Raw genomic sequence first — 17,058 nt, forward strand, 5'->3', positions numbered from 1 at the left:
AGCGCGAGAACTCTGGGTATAGCGAACTCTGGCGTGCGTGGGAACTCTGGGGAGCGTGAGAACTCTGGTTAGCGTGAACTCTGGTGAGCGCAGGAACTGTGTCGAGTGCGGGAAATCTGGGGAGCGCCCGAAATCTGGGGAGCACGAGAACTCTGGCGAACGCAAACTCTGGTGAGTGCAAGAACTCTGGTGAGTGCGAACTCTGCAGAGCGCGTGAACAGGCCTGCCTTTAGGGGCCCGAAACAGGGGCTTTTAGTTGGCTGCTCTGTGGTTGCAAACAGCAACTAAGGCCTGTGTTTGGGGGGCCTGAAAGGGAGGCTGAGGTGGCTGTTTCTAATCCTCAAAGCGGAGACCAAGTCGTATGTTGTCAGGTCCAGAGACAGAGACTAAGGAGTCGCATGTTTCTGGGACTTGGTGACGGAGGCGAGGTCAGCTGTTTTGGGCACTAAAAACAGAGGCCAGTGCTGTGTTTTGGGGCCACCGAGGGCAGCTTAGTCCCTGTTTTCAAGCACAAGAACAGGTGAATGAGTCCTGCATTCTGGGGGCCCAAAAGAGAGGCTAAGCCCTGTGTTTTGGGGGCCACAAATGGAGGCTCCCTTGGCTGTTTCTGTGGCTGAAAACACAGACTGAGTCCTGCGTTTTGGGGACTTGGAAACAGAGGCAAGTTTGGCTGTTTCCAGCCCCAAAGGGGAGGCTGAGGGGGCCCTTTTTGGGGTGGGGGGAGGCGGTGGGATGGGGGGGGGAGGGAGGGTGTGTGGACCCTCCCCGAAGGGGGGGGGGTCCATCCGCGAGTGCCCCGAGGGCAGGGAGGCTGGCATGCACCAGGCCAAACCTCGCGTCTGAGATAGTTTCTGGCGCAAAAGTGGTTTTAGGGAGGAGGAAACACCAGGAGACACCATCTTCCAGGGCCAGTATTTATTCAACATTCATCCAAGACTTTCACCACTAATTAACCAATGAGCTTGGAAGTATTGAATCAGTCCTGACCAGGGAGTCAATATCGATTCAATATTCACAAGCCAAATGCTCAATTAGTTCGAGGAGTCAACAGGGAGTGGACATATAGAAACCAGTTAGTCAACATTCACACAAGACTTTCAGTACTAAATAAACAATTAGCTTAGAGGTTTTGAAGCACCAGGAACTAACTAGTCACTAGGGATTCCAGATGTGTAAGGTCATTAGTCACCCCTGAGCCAATGTCCCTGAGCTCATTACTCAGCCTTCACTGAATATTCATAAGGGAATTAGTCCACACTGATCCCATATCCATCAGCTAAGGCTTCAACACTGATGCAACCTTCAGTGATGCCACCAAGCTCTGAGCTGTGACAGCAACTGATTTATGGCCCTGCCAATAATCAATCAATAACTCATCAGCAATTAACCAGTTGGCTCTTGGATCAGTGTGAGCTCATCAGTGCAGGCTGATGCCATGTGCACAAGCTCATCACTCCGCACCAGCTGTTGTGCCCGAGCAGCGGCTCTGTTGTGCCTGCGGCTCCGTCCGGCGCTCGCTCCTGGCAGTGGCTCCGTCCCTCCGTCCCGCTCCCGGCGGCGGATCCGTCCCTCCGTCCAGTTCCTGCTCCCGGCGGCGGCTCCGTCCGGCTCCCGCTTGGCGCTGTCCATCCGTCCATCCGTCCGTCCATGCGTGCGTGCGTGGCAGCCCCGCGGCTCGCGGCCCCCGCGGGAGGGCAGAGGCGTCCCGGGAGCGCTCGCGGCCCCACGGGGCTCCGCACCGGGCCCGGCCCGGGGCTCCCCCGAGGGTGCCCGCTGCTGCCCTCCCCTGCCCTCCCCGGCCGGGCCCCGCCGCCGCCCGCCTGCGGCTGTCACGGGGGCCGGGGCCGCCCCCCCCGCGACTCCCCCCGCCCCGGCCCGGCCCGGCCCGGCGCTCCCGGCGGCCGCGGCTCCCGCCAGCCCCGGCGGCTGCGGGGCCGGGCCGGGCCTCCGCCCCCCGCTGCCCCGCGGACAAGCCCGGGCCGCCCGCTGCGACCCCCCCGGGGGGGCCCCAGGTGCCTCCCGGCAGAGCCGGAGCCCGTCCCGCCTCCCCGCTCCCTGCTGCTGCTCCTTTTTCTGCCCGCTCCGCCCGCTGCTTCTGCCGCCGCCGCCGGTTCCGGTTCCGGTAGCGCCCCGCCCCGCCGGTTCCGGTTCCGGTTCCGGTAGCGCCCGCCCGGCCCGGCGCGGGGCCGCCGCGCACCTGCCGCCCCTCAGCGCCGCTCGCCCGCGCACGGCGGCGCCGCCTGGCGGCCGCGGGGGCGCTGCAGGGCCCGGGCAGCCCCCGCGCGGCGGCGCCCCGGGGCCCCGCGACCGGCGACCGGCGACAGCGGCAGCGGCGGGGCCCGGAGCCGCGGGGAGAAGAGCGAGAGGGAAAAAGGAAGGAAGGAGACAGAAAGAGAGAGGGAGAGAGAGGGGGCAGAAAGGGAGAGGGAGGAGAGAAGGAAAGAAAGAGGGAAACGAGGAGGAAAAAGGAAAGAGAGAAAGGGAAAGCGGAACAAGGAGGGAGAGAGGAAGAGAAAGACGGAAGAGAGAAAGAAGGAGAAAAAGAGAAAAGAAGAAACAAAGGAGAAGGAAAGAAAGGACGAGAGAGAGAGAAGGAGAAAGAAAAAGAGACAAGGAAGAGAGAGAAGGTGATAAACAGTGAGAGAAAGGGACAAAGAGAGATGGATAAAAGAGAAAAATAAGGAGGGAAAGGGAAAGAAAGAACAGGAGAGGCAGAGAGAGAGAAAAGGAGAGAAGGAAAGACAGGGAGAGAGAAAGAACAAGACAGAAAGAGGAAGGGAAAGCATGAGAAAGAAGAGAGGAGGAGGAAGGGAGAGAAAGACAGAGAGGGAGGAAGCCAGAGCGAGAGAAAGAGAGAGAAAGAGAGAGAGAGGGAAAGAAAGAACAAAGAGGGAAACAGAACCGAGAGAGAGAGAAAGGGAAAGGGGAATAAAGAGGGAGAAAAAGAAAAAGAGGAAGGGAGAAAAAGAGAAACAAAGAATGAGAAAGAGAGAAGGAGAGGGAGAAAGAAAGATGGAGAGAGAGCGAGAAAAGACAGGAGAGAAGGAAACGGGGAAGAAAGAGGGAGAAAGAGGGAGAGGAGGAGGAAGAGAGGCAGCAAAAAAGACCAAGACAGAGAGAGATGCAAAGCATGATAAAAAGGAGCGGGAGGGGGGAAGAGAGAGGGGAAGGGAGAGGGAGGGAGAACAAGAGAGAGAGAGAGGGAAAGAGAGAAAGCGGGAGAGAGAAAGTGGGAAAGAAAGGAAAAGACAGGAAGGGAGGGAGGGAGGAACGGAAGGAGGCAGGGAGGGAGGAACAGAGGCAGGAAGATGGTGAGAGAGAGCAGGAAAGCAAGTGGGAGAGAGAGAGAGAGGGAAAAGAGGAAGAGCAAGGGAAAAAAGAGAGAGCAAAGGCAAAAAGGGAAAGAGTGAAAGAGAAAGAAAACAGGGAGGGAGGGAGAGAGAGGGAAAAAGACAGCAAAAGAAAAGAGAAAGTCAAAGAGAAAAAGAGCAAGAGAAAGGAATGGCAAAAGAAGCGAAGGAGAGAGGGAGTAAGAGGGAGATCGATACAGATAAAGATAGAGGGAGAAGACCGGGAGAGAGAGAGAGTGACAGCAGGAGGGAGAAAGGGAGAGAATGAGAGAGTGAAAAAGAAAGAAAGAATGAAGGAGAAAGAGAGGGAGAGAAGGAAGAAGAGTGGGGAAGGGAGAAAGGGAGAGAGAGAAAGGGAGAGAGTGAGAAAGAAAAGACAACACAGGGAAAGAGAATCAGAGAAAGACAGGAAAAGCAGGATAAAGAGGGAGAGAGAGAGAGCAAAGGAAAGAGAGAAGGAGAGAGAAACAGAGAAAGAGAAAGAAAGAAAGACCTAGCGAGAAAGGGGGAGAGAGGGAGGGAAAGAGGGAGAGAAAGAAAGAACAAGACGGAGAGTAAGAGAGAGGAGAAGAGAGAGGGAGAGAGAACAAGAGAGAAAGAGGCAAAGAGAGAAAGCAGGAAAGAGAAAGAGGGAAGGAAAGGAAAAGACAGAGGGAAAGAGAGAGGAAGGGAGGAAAAAGGGGGGGAGAATAATAAAGAGAAAGAGGGAGAGAAAGAGGAGGGTGAGAGGAAGAGAGAAGCAGAGGGGGAAAGAGACCAAGCGGGAGAAGGAGAGAAGGAAAGAAGGGCAGAGAAAGAGAGTCAAGGAGAATGAAGGAGAGAAGGAGAGAAGGAGAGAGAGGCAAAGCAAGGGAAAGACAGGAGGAGGGAGGAGGACGGGCAGACAGGAGAGAAAGAAGAGAAAAAAGCAAAAGAGAGCAAGTGAGGGAGAGAGACAGCGGGAGAGAGAGAAAGCAAGAGAAAAAGAGAGAAAGTAAGAGTGAAGGAGAGAGAAAGAGGAGAAACAAGGCTAGTGAGAGAAGAGAGGGAAGGAGAGAGCGAGGCAAGAAGAGAAATGCAGAGGGACCGAGGAAGAGAGAGCAAGAGAAAGAGAAGACAGAGCAAGAGACAGAGGGAGAAGGAGACGAGATAAAGGGAGGGAGCGAGGGAGGGAGAGAATAACAGAAAAGGAGAGAAGAGAGGGGCAGGTAGAGGGAGAAATATAGGCTGGGGGAGAGAAAGGAACAGAGAAAGAGGAAGGTGAAAGAAGGCAAGAGAGAGAGAAAAGAAAAGTATGAGTGAGAAAGAGAAAGAAGAGAGCAAAGGAGGGAGAGAGGGAGGGAGAAGGAGCGAGAGAAAAAAGGGAGAGGAAGAAGAGAGGGGGCAGAGAGAGAAAGAGAGGAGGAAAGAGAGAGAATGAGAGATGGGGAGGGAAAGAGAGAGAAAGAAGAGGGAAAGAAGAGAAGGAGGGAGAAAAAGGGAGGGAAGGAAGAAAGAAGGAAAGGGTCTGGATCATATCTTGTTCCACGCTATCTGGGGGAAAAAGAAGAAAACAGCTAATTATGGCCTTCACCAACAAAGCAAACCTACAGCCCATCTAGAGCTTCTCATAACTCTTAAACCCACTAGTACGCTATAAACCATCACCAGCGCCACTGTGCAGCACAGGAAGAGACACTAACGGGCTTAAGTGAACACGGGCATTTTTATACCTTTTCTGTTACCTGATCAGACTAAAATACTGACTCAGGGCTGCTGCTGCTTTTCCCCAGACAAGGAAGTCTGTCGGCACAGCAGAGTGAACTGAACTCAGATTCCATTTGAGCAGCGATGGCAGCACTTAAGACCATCTTCTCTGGAAATGTTCTTGCCACTAAATATTAACAAAACCTTTATATCAGAGGTCGGTGGGGTTTGAAAAGAAAAACAATATGTATGGAAGGAGACAAGCAAAGCAAGAGAAGCTGGGAAAGAATCATAACTAAGTGGTAAATGAAAGGAGTGATTTATCTGAAGAGGGTGTCAACAGATGTGCTGGTATATTTTCATGAGCGACAAATAAGCAGAAAAGGAGGAACAGGATAGATACTGAGAGAAAGCAGAGGGGAGAAAGAGGAGAAGTGCAGCAGGAGGAGAGAAACAAGTGTCTTAGATAGCGAGGGGGCACTCTTCAGGACAGAGCTAGTAGAAGAGTCACTTCCACGAGCGGGAGCCGTCACCTCTCTCACACCAAGTGCAGCTCTGCAACTCTCAAACCCTCCCAGTGCTGCTATATGCCAACCAGTGATAAATAACGAAGGCCTACACAAAAACCAGAAGGCACTCGCGCTGAAGCACTGCTGAGATTTTAAGGCGCAACACTGGGACTAGGTAATAGCTGCGCCAAAACCCCTCGTCTGTCGTGTAGCTTGTCACATATTTTCAGCTGATTTGTCAAAAGCACTGCGTTTGGCTCAACGCCTAACAACCTCCCGTTCCTCCCATTAAACGGGATCAGACCCGTGCCAGGGGCTCGTGCATTTCCATCCAGTGTCCTCGTGTTTCCGACGGGGCCTGACCAGCACTGACAGCACATTCAGGGTGTTACCCACAGGAACAACAAACCCCCGAACAAACTCGTACACACGTAACGCCAATGCGACCAAGTGCAAACTCAGAATAAGCCTCGTGTCTTCCCTTCCCTCCTCTCCCATAAGCAAGGACTTTCTTCAGCAGGAAAGGTGAGGAAGGCACGCCACGAAATGTGAACCCATGTCACTCATTATTTCTTACGATAAACTATTCGGAGACGTTAGGATATTTTTCAGAACTCTGCTGTAGATCCTGGTGCCAACAAAACCAAACATATGACAAACCTGGGGCTTGAGACCTGTGTATCAGTGAAAAGCAATTTGCAGACTTGCTGCCTTAGTTTTCCCCCTTAAATGTCCCACATTCAGCACACTTTGTTTGGACTACTTTTGCAATAGCTACAGGGGGAGGCACTGTTCTCACAAGCAATTTCTGGTTTGGGCACCCCAGCGAAAATATTTTCAAAGAACTCAACATTCAGAACGTGGGCGTTCCAGTCTTTGACACGATCGGGCAATCCGCTTAATGGGCCTCCACCCGGACACCTCCAAAGCTGGACAAATAAAACATATGGTCACTGCTAAAGGCTGCCCACAAAGAACATTCTGCATGATTTATCTCCCAGTGCTCTTCCAGACCTAAGACAAATCACAACGGTAGTTTTCAGGCAACTTTTTTTTTTTAGCATTTGCCCTGAATACCTTCCTTGACAAGAAAATAATATTCTTCACCAGAGAGCATCTCACTTTTTCTTTCCTATTCAAGACCATATAAATGTTTCTGGATAGACATTTAACCATTCCCATTGCTCTTCTTTTCCAGACTAACAAATTAGGGTACAGAGAAATTAAATAAATTCACGAGGTCACCTAACAAGTCAAGACCAAAGCAAGAGATAGGACTATAGAGGCCTTTCTAATTGTTACACTACGATTGAGAAAATAACTTTGCTTAAAATCTGCTTAAGGAAGGAAATAGCTTCTAGCTAAAGAATTTGCATCTTGGCTTATATAAATGAATAAATCAGAGTCAGTGGATTTTACTTCTTCCAACATTTCACTGTTATCTTGGATTTTATATTCAAATGACAGTGTTCTGACTAAGTTCAATGAAAAGTATTTTCGTTCTTCAGAGCAATTACTTCATTTAAACTAGTGCTTCAATTAACCAAAATGCTTTTTTTTTTTCCAGTGGGCAACTTCACTTGGAGACATTACTGATTTTCTGAAGGACTATTTAATGGAATTTAATAGAAGTGTCTTTGATTCATTCTTAATGAACTTGTAAACTTTTCATTTTTAGAAACATATGAGGAAAACCTTTAATTTCATATTTGCTTATTTATTTATTCAATTTAATTTCAGTCTTGCATTTAAGTACTGCTATACTCCTCAAAATATTAAAAATCATATAACCCAATTATTATTATTTAAAAACGTTGCATATTTAGAGCAAAATATTTCAGTTAACTCTAAAAAGTATTTGATATTCTAATTACAAGAACCTCTTGGAATGAAACCAGAATGTAAAGGGTCAGCTTACTGTAATTTTCAACTGTTAAAGGAATTTTGAATTAGAATATAAGTAGCAGCTTCCAGTGAATTTTTCTCAGCAAAGTATCAACACCTTTGAAAAATGGAGAAAAATGAATGAAAGTATTGTCATAGTCTTAAATACACCAGTAGAAATGTTCCACTCAACCATGAGAGAGAGAAAGAAAAGATGCGAGAGCCTTTGATCACCCAAATGCAAAGCCAGATCACAGAAATGCTGACTTTATCTGAAGCACTGAGACTCAAGAGTTACTGTCTAGCTACCCACGACTGCTCCCACCAACAGGAAGTCACCCACCTGGGGCAGCACGCGGTTTTCCTCCTCCAGCTGTCTCCCTCTTGCCTCCAGCTGCCTAACATAGGACAAGGCTGATTCTAAAATTAAAAAGAAAAAAACTCTCATTATCCACAGAGATCTGCTTGTGTAGACTAGTGCCAGAGCCTGTGCCACATGCTGACTTGTGCTCGCAGCAGCCGCCTTCTCTTAAAATCCCCTTAAACATGCAGCTCTGTTCCTCTCAAGGGCACTGCAAATAATGCTGGTACTAGAATTAATCCAGCTCTTTGTCACTTCTGATTCTAAACTACTGCACTTTAAAACAATATTTATGGTCCCTTCTCAGACAAAGGAAATCTTACAGAAAGGCAACACAGACTTGATTTCTTCTATCCCATACCCCAAGCTCTGTGAGCTTGGACAAGAGCAATGCGTTCTTCTACAGGGTCACCACTTCAAAACTCAGAAAGAGAAGACTGTCTTCTGCTGGCAGATGCAGCCAAAGAGGTCCCTCCACACCAGGAAGCGGAGGGCTGGTGCAGCACATGCAGACTTCCCATGCAAGCAGTGATCCAGCCTGCAGGGAATACCACAGCTAGCCAGCACGGAGGCACAAGGTATAGCCTGTGCTGGGAATCAGGTGCGTTGTCCCGGCTTTAGCCTGTGCTGGGAATCAGTTGTGTGCATCTCCAGGGTCCTGAGAGAGCTTTGAGTCTGGCTGATAGAGTGCACAACCGCCTGAGACACAGCATCCTTACAACTATTATTCCTCGTGCAAGCTAGGGCAGCACCGTACTAGCATATGCTCTCGTAAAGCTGCTTGGCTGCAGAGCAAAATCCCACCCACCCTACTCACGAGTAACATCACTGGCCTTCATAAGATAAATCGATTGATTATGGAGAATAACATTTCCTGTGGATATGAGTATTGAAAGAGCATCTGAATGTTTCAATCAATGGTCTTATTTCCCCCTGGAAAATGAGTCACGGTCTGTTCTGTTCCCAAGAATTTACTGTAAGAAGAGTAGATCCAAGATCCATCGCTAGAAGCATCTGAGAGGTCTTGTATCATGCATTTTGGGGGGCACACAGAAATTCTGCCATTAAAATACTGTACCTAGAAAAAATACATGCCTGAGAAAGTAGTTGGTCACTGTAAGAGAAAAGACCTCTTCTCAATACAGAATCACTGCTATGACTCTAGTACCTCCTCATACTTAGGTGGAAGTCCCCCATGGATTGATTCCTGACTCAACGATCCATTAAACTTTCTTTGAGATGTCAATTCCATTAATTTATATGTACTCACACTACCATGTAACTAGTGTACAAATGGAAACAGCTACATCTCTGATGTCTAACTGTATGGAATCCATCGGTATCAGGGCAGTACTGGCAGTTGATATCAACCTGCAAAGCTGCATTGACACCAGAGCAGTTCTCTGATATAAATTATCAGATGAATTTGTGTACCCTTCTCCTCTGATATCTAAATCACCGTGCCAGCCTGCCCATAAAATAAAAGTGACAGGACATGAGGTGTCACTTATTGCTCTTGTGAGACTGCAGTAGGCTAAAATATGCACGCACAGATAGTGCATGCGAATTTACAGAGCATGAGGACAACAGACAGAAATTTGTCAAGAACGATTACTGCACAGCAAGGCACTGCATTAAAAATAGCATCGTACAACAAAAGGGAAAGAGGTAATCTGAGGTTCTGTGTGCTCTACGGCATAACGATTTTCATAGCTAGTGATGGGTGCATCTCTGGAGAGCTGCTAAGCCCGGTTCGGACGAGCACTTAGAAAATGAACAGCTTATTCAATTAACTATAGGCGACAGGGTCCCTCCCATCAAATCAGCTCCTTTCCCAGCAGCAGCGCTTCTGCGAGGAGCTGTAGAAGCTTCCTCACTGGTATGGCCATTAGTGTTGGCAATAGCTCCCAGCACATTTCTTTTCTCCTCTCTGTTGTTCTCTACAGAAGATGGTTTTTTGTGCAACCACCTTTTCTGAGGGACTGAAGTAGGGGCTTTCTTCGGCACTAGCAATCTCCCAATTTGTTGGTTACAATTCTGCTGCTATGTCAGCTTGGGCACCAAGTTCACATTCAAGTCCAACTTCTTCAGACACCATAAGAGCTCTCTAGTTTGTGTCAACAAGCACAGCCCCCCCCAAGTAAAGGGCAGCTGGCATCAAGACCAGAGGCATTAAATTGTCGCTGGCGTCAGGACCACGGCTGCTGACCCCAGTTTGAAACCTGCCTTTCTGAGTAAATCCCAGGTCATCTTCATTTCTTTATTCCAGATGTAACCACTTCAGGAAAAGGGACTGCCTCGGGCGATGTGTCTGCATGCTGCCTGTCCCAGCAGAGCTGCGATGCTGCCTGGCCCCATACACAGGCAGCGAGTAAACCACCAGCCACCAAGGCAAGTTCCCTAAGGAGACGCCTGCGACCTGCCCCGGTTCGGCAGCCTGGCCTTGGCTAACAGCCGAGCAACGTCCCAGCTAATCCAGCGGTAACTCTCACGCTTTCGCAGTGATTAATGTAGTGGGCATATCTATACTGCGAGTGTTGTAGTGCTCTACATACAGTACTGTACATGTGCATATGGTGAATGTATTCACACTGTAAATGCTGACATCCGCTGTAAATCCACTGTTGCTGACATGGATTTATTGTTTAATAAATTACGGGTGGGATTTTGAAAGGCAGCCAATGCCCGCTCTGTTCTCCTTGAAGTTACCAGGAAAAGTCTCTCTCGACTTCAGCGGAAAAGTTAGAGGAACACTCAGAATTTTTTTTAAATCCTAACTTACATGGAGATGTAAAAGCTTACAAAATGGGTATACACAAATGTAAATTGCTCAAACAATTCTTTAAATTTACCTCAGAAAATAATTTTGCAGTTTGCAGGTATTTCACTTCAAAGCCACAGCAGACATGAAAGCCAAGAGGAGCAGAGAGAGAGAACTGAGATTCATGACTCTCTTTGTTTCTTAAATCTGGACATAATGCATAATGCTTGAGTCTTAACCTACACCTGAAGTATAACACACGGCAGCACAACGTTTCTTACAGCAAAAGGAGCTATATCTTGTAGCAGTAACTTATAAAACTTAAGTAACATGAATAATTAAGAGGAGATTAACAGAAATATTAAATAAATAATATGTTGCATTAAAATAGCATCACATTTAGGTTTTAAAACTCTTAACAGAGAGTGTAAGGAATAGTAAAGCACTTAGAGCAAATAATTTTTACCTTCACCAAATAATCTAACGGTTTAGTGTGTTTAAAGAACTACCATATACCCGGACTTTCAACATGACAGAATCTGAGAGGCTGTATACAGTTTTCTGTACTTAGAAGAGGAAGTACCATATCCTAATGCTACAGACATTCTTCCCAAACACTGGGTTTTCTTAAGGGCAACTTACAACAGCAGTTTTGTTAAATAAATAAGGATCCAAATTGCTACCTTTGGTCATGCTGAGCTCCCTTTACTCAGGACCTGATCGTGCACGTAAACTCAAGGATGGCATGAAGAGCAAGTACAAAGCCTTGGCTGCGCACCACAGCTCACAGGACCAAAGCCCATCAGGACAAAACCCCATTTCCTCAAGAAATGCCCAATTCATTTCAGAAGTATCTCCCATCCAAACACTAACACACGCACCTAAGCGTGATCCTAAGTACCTATGCGTTTAGGTACATCCAAGAAGCCATATCCCAGTGAAGAATAGTCTCTGTCATACTCCTGAGCCCTTTCACCGCCTAGACGAAAAAGAGCAGACGTCAGCATCTGCAATCGAAACTGAACGAATAGGATTTGCTTGTCCTACCTGGGAGCTATGATCAATGTATCTGGGGTTCAACCAGTCAGAACTCCTGAAAAGTTTCAGCCAAATTTTCCATGCAAAGTGCCAAAACTTTCTAAGTTCCAACACACTAGTCTGCCAAAACACTGCATAATCCAGACTTGCAAATCTTTCACTCTTTCAGCATAAACACCCTGTCGGGCGACAGACAGGTTTAGATGAATGCCATCAGAACCAAGGTTTATAGTATTTCACTCCTGACCAAAATTAGGGTAATATATCACCAGAAACCTAGCCCTAGTGCACCAATGAACCCGTAACAAACCAACAGTAACAGCTGTAAGCAACATTATTAATATCTGACACTAACTGCTGAATGTAAATATGCTGGACCTTCCCTGCAATTTGATGCAACAGGAATGCATGCAGTGTGGGCACGTGGGTCCAAGTCACCTCTCTTTCACAAAGGAAGGAATTTGCATCACTAGATCATGTAGACCCAGGAGAAACATCAAGGGCAGGGAACAGTCTGACAATGAATATTCTGCCTCAAAATAAACTGATGGTGACTTAATAGCCTACTCCCACCTCGCATTATCTGCTGCCAATAAGGCTATGAATAAATGAATGAAACTTCTGCACCAGAAGAGTAAGACACTTTCTGCGTGATATTGGGCACTGAAAAAACAAAAAGCTTGTCTAGTAAAGCTATATAGGAGAACAGAACTGAAGACTGCTATTTTTCATTATGTAAATTGAACAGTTTATAGGACGAAGGTCTGTTTCATTTTCCATTACTGCAATTTATACTTAAAAAAACCCCAAGAGCTTTGCATGAAACACTCTTTGCAGGTTCTTTTTCAAGTGGGCTATGTTAAAAACATCTCCTGTTAATATTTTCAATATTGTTCCCCAGTAGCTCTAGAAAGATCTAAATTTTCAAGTACTTTTGCTCAAAGAAAAGGCTGTATATGAAGGGAGCAGACAACCTAGCTGAGTCACACTGGTTCCAAGTAAAAGTACAGAGTATTTGATGACAAATGTGAAATATATGTCCCAAAACCAGTGCTGTGCCACATACCTAAGGAACAACATCAGGAAATTTTTCAGAAAGCAGAAATACCAGTTTCCTTCTGTTTACCTTCTGTAGCGTAGTGAAGACATAATTACCCATGAATGGTACAAAAGGCTGCTTTGAATCTATGATTTTTTCTGAAATGCTTCCAAAATACCCAAATGCAGCAAGGCCCTAAATGAGAACTTCAAAATCTCAAGAACATCAGGTTATGTTTTGAGTTGCAGCTGATAATCAGAAGCGGAGAAAAACCTATCTAAAAAGTTGAAGTAGTCTCAGAGGAAAGGGGTGGAAGGAATAGAGATTTGCAGAAAGATCTTTCAAATACCAATTCAATTTTTTAGACAGCAGTGGATTTTGTGTGCACGATGATCTTCAACAGGCAAAACGGTACAGTAGTGGTCATCCTTTTAAGGTACAACCTAAATCAATATTCTCAAAGATTTCTCGGCCATCTGAAAGACATATGGGCTTTTTTTCCGTTTTTGCAATGTTACAGATATTTCTTCTACTTTAAAAAACAACAAATGTTTAAGTCAAACTAAGCTCTAAAAAAAATTACCTTCTGATAACAACCACATGCTAAATGGCAGTTGTACAGGCACCGCAGTAAGAGATTACTCACATCTGCAAGTAGAAAGCATTTATCAAAATTAGAGTCTTATAAACCATCACACATAAACCTATAGAAAAATCAATGCCCATGGCTTATATTAGCAAGGAGCAATGAATTATTACTTATCCAGCAGATAACAGAAGCTTGCTTTTCCTGTAAAAATTCAAAGCCCTTCAAACCATACCCAAAGCCCTTAGAAGTCAGTGAAGGCTTCTCGCTGACTTCCATGAGCTTTGGCTGACACCCATAGTCTGTCCTTAATCTTGTCAGCAAATTCTATCACTTCTTTCAGAGAAAATCCAGTGGTTGCTTTAAGTGTGTCTAATCCATGAGGACAAAACTTTAATGAGTTTCTAAATTTATATCTTTAGAAGCAATATATATATATAGATATATTATAAAAAACCCTGTGACCTAGAATCTATTCCAAACCACTGCTCTTCTTTTCACTGGCTCTGCTCACTCTCCTGAGCCAAAGTCGCTAGATCAAATTCATCTCACACACATGGGCTAATGGACAGAAAATATACTATAACTCTCTTGCCACAAAGAAATAAGGTTTTTACCTTATCCCTCAAAAAAAGAAAAGGGGCTGAGTTCTGCAGACCCATTATCACCTCAGGGAAGCTATCACCACATCTGGCTGCAGATGTAAGGCAGCAAATAGCTACTTACATTAATCATCATCATATGATTTGACATACAGCTTGCTAACTCGGTGTGCGCATGCATGTGCAGGTGTATATATAAATGTGTGTACCAATATCTATATTATAATTAATCTGCACTGTGATCACTTCCCAGCACTAGGGGAGGGAAGGTTTCACCTTCCAACGAATAAACACATTTTTAACCAATTAGGCAAGCGTGGGAATGGTTATTTCCTGTCTGTCCGAGCAAATGAAAACCATTCAGGACATTCACAAGATAAATTATCCTTTCCACACTGGGAGATGGCAACAAAATTGCTTTGTGAGTTGAATGACTAAGCCCTTTCCTGATCAACTTAAGGGAGTAAACAATTAAGCCAAATAAATAAGCACTAAAACACTGGGAACATAAACTATTTCATAGCGATTCATAGTTTAAGCTAGTTCCATCAACCCGTGGGCTGTACGGTTACAAATGACTAGCTATGTCTCATTCCAACTGACTCCTTATTTCCTTTTACTTAGTAGCTTTTAAATGAAAGTGATTTTCTCTTAGAATGACTTAAATGGCAGAATGCTTAAAAAAGTGCATTTTATTAATTACATTTTTCAGAAAACTGCCTTGATTTGGCAGAAAAAATATTATCTGCAATTTATTAAGCTTGACTCTACAGTTCATTGGCCATCTGAAGTTGCCTGTTTCTCTCTCCATTAACTACAGAGGGAGCCTTGGGTGACTAAGCTCCCAGCTTTCGCAGTCGGGAATGGGAAGAGAGATGGGAGGAATACAGCCTTCAATTCATCAGACTTGCCAGAAAGATTCAGAGACACCAGTCACTACTGAGCCATTACTCTTCCCCAAGCTTAAAAAGCATAAAAGAAGATTTCTAGGGTCTGGAAAAAAAAATTGGAAAACTGAAACTATATTTGAACTGAAATGTATTTGTCCAATTGCCTTCTGAATTCCCCGCCTCCATAAATTCGTGTTCAGCAAAGGACCACAGACAAAACATTTCACGTGGATTACTTTAGTTTTTACCAACCTGATGTGCGACTTCAGCTAGGGTTACTGGGATGCCTGTCTTAACTATGGAGACCACATAATAAACCTAAGCTTCAGCATTCCCCTCGACTCTTTTGGTTTTCCAACAGAGAAAAATAATGTTATGTAAAGTGGTGGTGTTACACATTTGATGATTGGATGCTCACTAATGTAACACCCTGCTTAGTGAATAAAAATACGTATTTGTGTCTGAAATGCCATTTTCCGTAATCACTAAACCATATGTTTGATGGAAGTTAGACTTCTTTTTTAGGGCAAGGGCTATACTTCAAATTTTCTGCAACTCTACAACCATACATGAAATATTTGTTCCCAGCAAGTATGTCCACATAAAGAATCACAGCAAGTAACATTTGGGTTAGACATTCACCAGACCTTTATAAGGGTAACAGCAAAGCAATGATATAGACAGCCTGAGGAGACTGTGAAATCTTCAGCATTGGAGATCTGAAGAAAAGGTTGGAGAAATAGTTGCCAGGAATAGCTGAGATAGAGTTGATTCTGCCTTAGTCAGGTAGATGAGCCAAGGGACCTCCGAGAGTCTCTTCCCCATGAATCTTCTACGGTTTTCTTTGTGTGTATGTGGGTGCCTGACAGCATGACATCGTTTCCAGATGAGAGATATTAGTTTTAGGAAAAATAAGAATTCAAAGAAATGAGGCATTGAGTAGGCCTTTGGGAACAGTAACAGGCTTATCCTTGATACTCACTGTCCATCCTGAAGGTGGTTTAATAAAGGGCAGGATATTGCACAGCATAAAATGAAAGAGAGAAAACGCATAAGAACTTCTTGTGTTCCACTGGGTTGGTTTACAATTTGGCAGGTCTCTAATTTAAAGGAATTGAACAGTACTTTCTAGGCAGACTTTATCAACCTGAAAACAATAATATCCTACTCTAGTACCTAGGGTTTATTACATTTCTAGCAAAACAACAAATGAGAGCAAACAGGAACCTTTCACTCGTTTCTACCCAAGAACTTAAATTCCTTCACTGACCCATTTTCACAGTCTACAGGAAACTACAGAGCAAAGTCTTTTACTTAGTCCCATTTTTATTTAATTTTTAAATACAGTTTATTTACCTTAAAGTGAATAAACCAAAGCTGGTAAACAGCTGGGCAAGGGGGCCAGTTTATGGAAAGAGGAAGATAATTTACTGTGTTTAGTTATACATACACAATGTAAAAATTACATAGAAATACGTGAACAATGAACTATGTATTTATGATCACACCGATCGTTAGAGTTGCTCGGTGTAGCTCTCTCTGCATCCCTTTTTTGCTGTTTTTCTAGTGTTTATCGTCTTTGTGGAAAAGACAATATTCCTTTGTGTTTCGACAGTGCTGGACGCTTTGGGGATGCCACCACAATCCAGCTAATATCTGTCCCCTTAGAACTCGTTGGCTGACACCTACAAGGCTTATTGAGTAAAAGAGAGCAGGAAAGGCCAAAACAAAGCAGCAGAAGTGCAGCAACGAACACTTGCCGCAGCAGGTGAAAAAGTACAAATCTGACTAATTCAGTCTTCTGTGTTCGTAAGCAGATTCGGATATTGCTCTCAAGGCTTGACCTGGAATAACTTATGACTCCATCAGAAAAAGAGCGTGTACCAGGACTGCAGATGACATAGGTCAAGAAGATGTAATTTGATGTTATCACACCCTTTGACTCATAATGGTGATAAAATAGTTACTATTGAAGTTTTGACCTTTTCCCATCTGGTGCCAGGCAAAATCCTAGAAGGAAAACCCTGTCTTTTGTAAAAAAAATATGGGGTTGTAGAGGAGAGACAGAGGGGAGATTTTGTCCCAAAACTATTAAGAAGAAAATTAAAATAAGAGTATACTAGACATCTGAAAAATAGGGATTTTTCCATCTCGGCATACTCTCTGGGCAAAAAGCTTTGGGAAACCTCTATTCCACTGCTGTCCTGCCAAGACAGCTACGGAAATATAGACTGGTTCTTACTGAATTCAGCAGCAGGCCCAGTGGTAAAGCAGGGGAGCTTGCAACTTAAATCCTGCTCTAGCTCCTGGCAGCATAAATCGTACTGGCTTTTGCTCAGCCACCAAATAAGAAATTGGTGCCTCCTTCAATAC

This window comes from Apteryx mantelli, chromosome 3 (assembly GCF_036417845.1).
Source record: "Apteryx mantelli isolate bAptMan1 chromosome 3, bAptMan1.hap1, whole genome shotgun sequence".
Classification (NCBI taxonomy): domain Eukaryota; kingdom Metazoa; phylum Chordata; class Aves; order Apterygiformes; family Apterygidae; genus Apteryx; species Apteryx mantelli.